Source organism: Triticum urartu, chromosome 3A, assembly GCF_056163025.1.
Source record: "Triticum urartu cultivar PI428250 chromosome 3A, HENAU_Tu73, whole genome shotgun sequence".
Taxonomy (NCBI): domain Eukaryota; kingdom Viridiplantae; phylum Streptophyta; class Magnoliopsida; order Poales; family Poaceae; genus Triticum; species Triticum urartu.
The window spans coordinates 744,098,293-744,108,202 of record NC_141875.1 but is presented as its reverse complement, the minus strand read 5'-3'; the positions used below and the strand labels follow the sequence as shown (position 1 = coordinate 744,108,202).

Sequence of the window (9,910 nt, the reverse complement as noted above, 5' to 3'; positions counted from 1 at the left end):
ATCTGCTACCATGCCCTTGCTCAGGTTGGAGCTTCAGTTGAAGAAGGAATGCCTATATAGAACAAAAACATGGTCACTGGCCTTAAGCTTTTTCCAGGTGGAAAGTGCCATTGTGGAGAAACTTCCAAGGCGACATATCCAGTGGAATGAAAACTTACATGTTGAGCCACTGGATCTACAACGAACGACATCCGCTCAAAGGTGTAGCTCCGCCAACAACTTAAAACACCAATCAGCACATAACCCCTCCTTCCTAGTAATGTTGCCAGATTATTTAGGGATTGGCTTATCCCGTCGTAAGACCTAACCTTGGTTCAGACATAAGTTTGTAGCAAAACACATGTAGAGAGGCAATAGAAGAGCAGGTCTCAACCAAGTAGCAAAACACATGTAGAGGAAAGCACATGTGAAGCCACCCAGGCAGGAATATTAGAAGAGCAGAAGAAAGAATCTCAACGCCAAATAACAGTCAGATTATGGACTGAGAGCTCCCTTCACTCATATGATTTTTGCATGACATTCAAACCAAAAACCAACTTATTCTTTTCTTATTTCCAAAGCACATGTGAATATGACAATACCAATTGTCAAACCAGTACACTGACTCATACCTCTACGTCTAATGTTCAAATCTAAAATTAAGCAACTCTTTTTAATTCCCAAAGCAAACAAAAAACAGACCTTAAGAAGGCCCAAGTAGCACAAAAGAATAAAACAGGGGAGATTTTGGTTGGTGGGCCAAGGCCCTACTAATCTAGGAAGGGTAAGTGCGTAGAAAGCATTATCATTAATCAAACTATGAACACATGATAGATGGAAGCGAGTAGAAAGCATTCATCATATAATAAACCAGGACGTACACTAGAGGGACGAAACTGAGCTTTCATCACTTGAATTTGGCTGGAGTACAAGTCCATTCAAGATAAAGGAAGTTCAAATCACCTGAACAATTGCAAGCTTGGACCAAATATTATGCGACACTTTGCAGATATACCTGGAGCGCTATAGAGGAACAAAGCTGTCAAATATTAATGGCATGAGTGAACTACTGGACATATCTTCAAGGTGGGGACAGACCAACAAAAAACAGGATTGAGCAAGCTAATAATAACAATTTACCGCGCGGGGGGGGGGGGGGGGGGGGGGGGGGGGGGGACACTGTTTGAGAGCACAAGATTCACAACAGATCAATGTACATCTAAGAAAAACTAAAAATACAACATTTTCTCTCAAGATCAACATAGCAGAGTATCAAATCACATCATTCTTTCAGCCATATTGCACTCTCAAATTGTTACCTGAATTACAATGCCCCTTTTTAATAGTTGACAGTCAATGATCTTGTGTAGGTAGTCCTTCCCTACTTTACGCATTGCACTCTCAAAACCAAAAATGTAATTACATATGGTATATATATATCAAAATAATTAGCCTCATGAAGAAGTGGGGAATCTATAACGGAAGGGGATTTCACTTGTAGACTATGCATCACCGAGTGAATCAAGAAATCAAGAGTGAATGTACATGAGCTCTAAACTGGAACTTGCACACATTTTCTTATATATTTCATCCTCGTTTTTCTGATTCAATGCGCCACTGATTTGGTCCAGTATTTATTTGCTTAGCAAGGCTTATAACAGTGAAATAAACCGCATACTAAAACCATGGTTGACAGCTAGGCAAGGTAAGCAAACGTTTTTATGTAAGTAGACAATTTAAAACAAGGATGTCATCATAATAACTAAAGGGTAAAAGAAATTAAGAGGTAAACATACGGTATACAAACAAGGTTGAAGCATTGTTGGGTACTGGTAGCTGTGAATCTCTTTGTGAAATCGTATTGAATAGGACTGTTTTTGAACAGAAACAAGACTGCTTTACTACTTAACCCATATAACACACCAATAGGTCATAAGCACACACATAATCATGCACACAGGACAACGCCCAAACAACAATCTTTATGTGATATTTACATTTTCCTTCAAAATTACATTTCTTTTATTTTTCAAGTTTAAGTTGTAGTGAAACAAGTTGTCCATTGCCACATTTAAAAAATAAGAACATGGCAAATAACTCTGTAGCACAAAGAAAATGGATAAACTATACTCTCATCTTTGGATCCATGATACATCCTATTTTCCATTGGAACTGAACATTCTTAAAGCACAGAAAGAACATGAACGCCCAAAAATCCATGAGGAAGAGTACACTACCAACAACAAACATATGTAAACTAAGTGGGAAAAAATGCTGCACAATGAAAAGGGGGGGGGGGGGGGGGGGGATGAACCTCTACACACAAACACTTAGTCAACAGAAAAAAGGCAACCATTCATAAATTCATCTTAGCTAAAGCAAAAGCATAATTCGGACTAATCAAAATGCCCTTGAGCGACACAACAACGAATTAAACAAAAGGGAAAACACCAAGACAACAGAAAACAACGGAAGGTAGGTGAAGCACAATTATACCTGATGGACCTAAAGGCACACACAACAGAAAAATAGAGGACCGTCGAAATAACGTACTCTTCCATCCGCAACCCTGAAGAACCATGCAGGAGCAGTAAGCAAAGCAGGAACAGGACCGAGCGGTGAACGCAAAGGAACTGCGTATCCTCCCAAAAATTGCAAGTGGACTTGTATCGGACAAAATGAGTCCCAGAAAGCAATTGAGAACATGTTAGTTGTCACAGTCAAAGTTCTACTATTCCACAATGTTTGTGTCCTTCGCATTTATTTGCATTCGGTATTTAGCAAAATGCATGACATCTCTGCTTGAAACTAAATTTTCAGATTTATGATTCTAAATGGGCCGTGCTACTTATTATTGCTATTCAGCAGAAGTGTAAAGTGGTTGACTTGGGTATTGGAAAAGATACCGAAAGAAGTCTTGTGGAGCATATGGATGCAGCTCTATGTTCCGATGCTGATATAATCCTTACTTCTGATGGTGTTTCCATGGTGATAGAGATCTTGTCAAACCTTGCTTGGCAAAGGTATGTAAAATTCACTTTGAAAAGGTTACCTACAAATCCTTCTAGGTTATTGTGTACAAACTACAAAGATGTTGATAAGCAGCATCAGCCTTATGATTGTATTCTTTTCCTGTATGTTGTTGGATGAGCATTGAAAGCAGTTATGTTTGGTCAAACCTAAAGTTACTAACAAATGCAAACATAAATTCATCATCTAATAACAATTACATCGATAAATTATAATAAAAGAGATTATGTATGCAAATATGATGATATATAACCCTATTCGATTATTCCATTTGATGTGATGATAAGAAGTGCACATCAAGTCGTGTCTTTCTTTTCTCACAAAGAAAATAACACCAGGATAATCTTCAGTAGAGCACACAACAATCATGCTTTAATTGATAAATAATAGTATAACAATTAGAATATATATTTAAAAAAACTTGACTCCAAAGAGCATTGTGTTGTCCCACAAAAAATGCACTATAATTTTAACAGATGGGTAGAAAGAAGAAGGCAAGTAACCTGCAACACAAATATGAGGTCACCTACCAATTTTCTACAAAACATAGACGAACATTCACAGGAGAGAGTTAGTCACCTTGTTCTTCACCAAATTCTTCTATTGGATTCTCCTGTTCATCTTCTTTCTCAGATCTGGAAGATTGTGGTCTTTAGATAAATTGTTTATCAGGAAATCAAGACCAAAGACAAGAAATAAACAGGTAAAGAGAGAGAACCTAAAAGCGATTCGTTGAGAACTGCATCTTGCTGCTGTTACAGGTTTCATGGCAGCACCCAACCACTACAAAGAAAAATTCAGGAACATCTGTGCCACAAAGAGCAGTGGAATAAGATAAGAGTACATGAAGAAAGAGATGTGGGGATACAGAAATACCTACAGGCGTCACGAACGGCAATTCTGGCTGTGTCATCGGCAACGCAACACCACTTGCCACGCGAGCAAACCCACGTGAAGACGAAGGAGGCCGGCGGGTAGTCCGCAGCGGCAGCTCCATGTCTGAGCCGAGCCGGTCCGCCAACTGGCTTGCATCCTCTGCTTCCCTCCTCCGACCGACGATGCCCTGGTTGAGCTCCTCCTCCGCACCTTCCTCGCACCGAGGTCTCTCCTCTTGCCGCAGCTTCCTCGCAACCTGGGGCAGGTAGGACCTTGGGAGGCGGTGGATCTCATAGAAAGGAACGGCGGAGCCCCTAGGTTGCGGCTGTGGTGAGGGAGGAAGGAGGGAGAGGAGTGGCGGCTGTGTTGATTGGGAGAATGGGCTAGGGTTTCCCACCAATGGCGGCTGACCAGGGAAGAGGAGGGAGGGAGGGGTGCGGGCGAGGGGATTGGGCGAGGCCTGCCCCACGCTCCCGCAGACGGCACGACGCGCACGCGGCGGGTGGGGAGATGGCGAACCTGCACCTCGAATCAGTTCGCCCAGCCAGCACGGGCGCTGCAAGAGCCCACCGGTCATTGGCCATGCAAAGTCATCTTGCGGTAAAAACGAGCAGCGAAACACCCAGTGAACATCCAACGCATGGAACGAAGTCAAAGATCGTACTTTCCAGCATCGAACGGCAGGGAATGCATGACATCGGGGGAGCTCCGTGGGCACGAGTTGTCCCGGAACCTTATATGTTTAAATGTTCAGGTTGACGGGGAAGCAAGGGTGAAGACATTGATGTGGGTAACTAGGAGGGGCATATATCATTACAGGTATTTCGGAGACGCGATAACATTTGATACAACATACCGCACTAACTTATACGACATGCCGTTTGGTTTGTTCGTCGGGGTGAACAATCACTTTCAGAGCATAATTTTCGGTGTTGTGCTAATGAGGGACGAGACCATTGAGAGTTTTAAATGGGGTTTTAGGGAATTTGTAAGGATGGTTGGTGGCAAAGCGCCAATCACTATACATACTGGTGAGTTAGTTGATTTTTTATTTGATTGTGGATTATTATGTTACAAGTTAATTTTGGGAAAGATTGAATAGTGGGTTGCTTGACATGTCCAGACCAGGCGAGGGTGATGGAGCTAGCTATAATAGATGAATTACTAAACACGACTAACAGATGGTGCAAATGGCATGTACTGAAGAAAGGCCTTTTAGTGCGTCCAGTTTTTTCCGTGACCCTCTCTACTCTTTCGCGCATGCTATGCGGGTGAAATGATGATACCATGGCAAGTTTCAACATTTCCAGAGTTCATTTTGTACTGATATTTAATTTCACGGTCATTTAGCTCTCTAAATAAATCGGTAAATGACTGAAAACAGCAAATGATGTCAAAACGTGTTGTAAATTGATGACGTCGCTTTGAATGCTGCATAATGAACGCAAAAGAAGTCGGGATTTCAAATAAGTTTAAAAAACATTGAAGTGCCCGTGTAACAGATGAGTTCTCGTCTGAAACCGTGATACTCCGAAAGAGATTGTCCAGTTTGTACACGAAGTGCGTCCAGTTTTTGCCGTGACCCTCTCTACTCTTTCGCACATGCTATGCAGGTGAAATGATGATACCATGGACAGTTTCAACATTTTCAGAGTTCATTTTGTAGTGATTTTCAATTTCACAGTCATTTAGCTCTCTAAACAAATCGGTAAATGACTGAAAAACTGCAAATGATGTCAGAACATGTTGGAAATTGATGACGTCGCTTTGAATGCTGCATACTGAACGCAAAAGAAGTCAGGATTTCAAATAAGTTTAAAAAACATTGAAGTGCCCGTGTAACAGATGAGTTCTCGTCCGAAACCGTGATACTCCGAAAGAGATTGTCCAGTTTATACACGAAGTGCATCCAGTTTTTGCCGTGACCCTCTCTACTCTTTCGCACATGCTATGTAGGTGAAATGATGATACCGTGCCAAGTTTCAACATTTTCAGAGTTCATTTTGTAGTGATTTTCAATTTCATGGTCATTTAGCTCTCTAAACAAATCGATAAATGACTGAAAACAACAAATGATGTCAGAACATGTTGGAAATTAATGATGTCGCTTTGAATACTGCATACTGAACGCAAAAGAAGTCGGGATTTCAAATAAGTTAAAAAAACATTGAAATGCCCGTGTAACAGATGAGTTCTCGTCCGAAACCCTGATACTCCGAAAGAGATTGTCCAGTTTACACACGAAGTCCATCCAGTTTTTGCCGTGACCCTCTCTACTCTTTCGCACATGCTTTGTAGGTGAAATGATGATACCGTGCCAAGTTTCAACATTTTCAGAGATCATTTTGTAGTGATTTTCAATTTCACCGTCATTTAGCTCTCTAAACAAATCGATAAATGACTGAAAACAATAAATGATGTCAGAACATGTTGGAAATTGATGATTTCGCTTTGAATACTGCATATTGAACGCAAAAGAAGTCGGGATTTCAAATAAGTTAAAAAAACATTGAAGTGCCCGTGTAACAGATGAGTTCTCGTCCGAAACCCTGATACTCCGAAAGAGATTGTCCAGTTTATACATGAAGTGCGTCCAGTTTTTGCCGTGACCCTCTCTACCCTTTCGCACAAGCTATGCGGGTGAAATGATGATACCATGGCAAGTTTCAACATTTTCAGATTTCATTTTGTACTGATTTTCAATTTCACGGTCATTTAGCTCTCTAAACAAATCGGTAAATGACTGAAAACAACAAATGATGTCAGAACGTGTTGGAAATTGATGACCTCACTTTGAATGCTGCATACTGAACGCAAAAGAAGTCGGGATTTCAAATAAGTTTGAAAAACATTGAAGTGCCCGTGTAACAGATGGGTTCTCGTCCGAAACCGTGATACTCCGAAAGAGATTGTCCAGTTTGTACACGAAGTGCGTCCAGTTTTTGCCGTGACCGTCTCTACTCTTTCGCACATGCTATGCAGGTGAAATGATGATACCATGCCAAGTTTCAACATTTTCAGAGTTCATTTTGTAATGATTTTCAATTTCACGGTCATTTAGCTCTCTAAACAAATCGATAAATGACTGAAAAACAGCAAATGATGTCAGAACGTGTTGGAAATTGATGACGTCGCTTTGAATCCTGCATACTGAATGCAAAAGAAGTCGGGATTTCAAATAAGTTTTAAAAATATTGAAGTGCTCGTGTAACAGATGAGTTCTCGTCCCAAACCCTGATACCCCGAAAGAGATTGTCCAGTGTGTACACGAAGTGCGTTCAGTTTTTGCCGTGACCCTCTCTACTCTTTCGCACATGCTATGTGGGTGAAATGATGATAACATGACAAGTTTCAACATTTTCAGAGTTCATTTTGTAGTGATTTTCAATTTCACGGTCATTTAGCTCTATAAACAAATCGGTAAATGACTGAAAAACAGCAAATGATGTCAGAACGTGTTGGAAATTGATGACGTCGCTTTGAATGCTGCATAATCAACGCAAAAGAAGTTGGGATTTCAAATAAGTTTAAAAAACATTGAAGTGCCCGTGTAACAGATGAGTTCTCGTCCGAAACCTGATACTCCAAAGAGATTGTCCAGTTTGTACACGAAGTGCGTCCAGTTTTTGCCGTGACCCTCTCTACTCTTTCGCACATGCTATGTGGGTGAAATGATGATAACATGGCAAGTTTCAATATTTTCAGAGTTCATTTTGTAGTGATTTTCAATTTCACGGTCATTTAGCTCTCTAAACAAATCGGTAAATGACTGAAAAATAGCAAATGATGTCAGAACGTGTTTGAAATTGATGACGTCGCTTTGAATGCTGCATACTGAACGCAAAAAAAATAATGGAGTTCAAATAAGTTTAAAAAACATTGAAGTGCCCGTGTAACAGATGAGTTCTCGTCCAAAACCCTGATACTCCGAAAGAGATTGTCCAGTTCGTAAGGCCCTTTAGTGCCGGTTCGGTAACCGGCACTAAAGTGTGGGCACTAAAGCCCCCCCTTAGTACCGGTTCAGCACGAACCGGTGCTAAAGGGCAACCACGTGGCACGAGCCAGCTTCGGGGGCAGGGAGCCCTTTAGTACCGGTTTGTGACACCAACCGGTATTAAAAGGTTGGGGGGTTGGGTTTATGATTTCTTTTTCATTTAATTTTTTGTTTTCCATTTAATTCTTTTTCGTTTGCTGGTATTTTACAATACTACATATTGTACACGTTATGCATATATATAAATAGAATTTCTAGTACAACCGATCATAACAATTAGCTAGCTATCTACAATTTCTCCTAATTGGTGCCTTCGGGGCCAATGGCATTAGCCTAATTGGTGCCTTCGGAGCACGATAACAATTGGAAGTGGTTCATGGGGGCGGTAGCGGGTAATAGTATTCTCCTTTGGGATCTATGACCTGTTCGAGCAAAAATCCCGCTATTTCCTCTTGAATTGCTTCTATGCGGTCCTCTGGTAGGAGCTTCTCCCGCACCTCTTTGAACTGTTAAGAAGGAGATCAATATGCATGTGTATTAGTTGTGTGACTAGATATCGATAATGTTGTAAAAAATGTGAATGGTGTTCTGACAAACGTACCCAGTCCTATCTTTGAGATCTTCTCCTTTCGGATGCCATCATGCGAATGTTCTCGCAAACGTATTTGCACACAGATTATTCCCCGGCGCCTGCTTCAGGGCCTTTACGAGAATGGAATTTGATCAGATAATAATTACTCAAGCATGATAATTAAAGAGATGGCAGCTAGCTAGTACTACTTAATTACTTACCTGGGGTCGATACCATTTCAGATTTTGTTTCCATGGTCCTGGAGTGGCCCTGATGAACTTTGCCCAAGCCCTGCCCGCCGACAAAGAAAATGAATAAATGGGTTGTTAAATAGTTGTTATCAGGAAATGACGAACTAATTAAATAGGCTGAGATATATTTAATAATGATTGAAATTACCTGTTGACTATCCCCTTCACGATGGTGTAGTCAGTTGGTTTCTTAAGTAGTGAGTCTAGTACTTCAACTGTTCCTTCATCAACTTTAATGATTAATAAGATCCAGTGAAATCTGCATGCCACACGTTTGCATGTCTTAATTAAGCGGGCATATGTAAGCAAAAACATGTAGCTAGCTAGTAGGCAAACACATAATTTGTAGTACAAGACAGTGTGACTCACTCGAAGTTGTAAGGAAGTACTATATCTTCATTGTATTTGAGGCACTTGAAGAACTCTAGCATACTTTCCTCTACACTTTTTTTGTAATATGGATCTAATTTCCATGTGTATTCATTAATGGTATTTGGGTCAACGAACCCAATGCCATAGCGTCCACCTTTTTTCATTTCATAAATCTTCATCTTGCATAATACCATAGAAAAGAATATAGTGAGGATAATTACAGGTAATGATTGATCAAAATGATCACTACAGCTAGCTTGAGACTTAAATTACAGAAAGAAATCACTTACAGACAATAGCAACTGACGATAGATTTGTCGAGTGCGTCTTGATTGTATAGCTGAAATAGTTCTGAATACTCAACGGACATAGCTTTCTCATGGTAGTAATGATCCTTCTTGACATTCACCATGAGGGACTCGATTGGAAATCTTGGTAATGTCCATGTACCATTGATGCAATTCATACATTCTCGTTGGGAGCTTCTTGACCTCGTCTGGCTCGACCAAAGGTTGGCCCCGGACATATTTCCATTTTATTTCCTCCTCTCTAGTCGGAGACATGGGCTTGATATCGAGGAGTTGTCCAACAGTGATCATGAGCGTTTCAGCCTGCTCAATATGCTCCTCGGTTATTACCACATCGCCCAGCCCGGGAACGTTAACGGTTTGCCCACAATAATATTGGGCGCGCCTACTCTCATGTGTTGTTGGCACAACAAGTGGGGGGATTAATTGCGCCGTCTGTTCTCCCAGCTGGGGGGCGGTTTTACCGCTCCTTTTGCCAGCTGATTTGCTCGAGCTCGAGCTCGCCTCTTTTTGTAGACGTGCTCGATTT

The 9,910-nt window shown here is 41.0% G+C and overlaps 1 long non-coding RNA gene across 1 annotated transcript; it reads right to left on the bottom strand.

Moving 5' to 3' along the window:
* Positions 1–2,287: 2,287 nt before the first annotated feature.
* Positions 2,288–4,341, bottom strand: LOC147982581 (uncharacterized). Its single transcript, XR_015617866.1, has 3 exons — positions 3,890–4,341; positions 3,728–3,816; positions 2,288–3,644 (listed from the first exon to the last, which is right to left on the bottom strand). It is a non-coding gene; the product is annotated as an uncharacterized LOC147982581 (long non-coding RNA).
* Between the last annotated feature and the right edge of the window lie 5,569 nt (positions 4,342–9,910).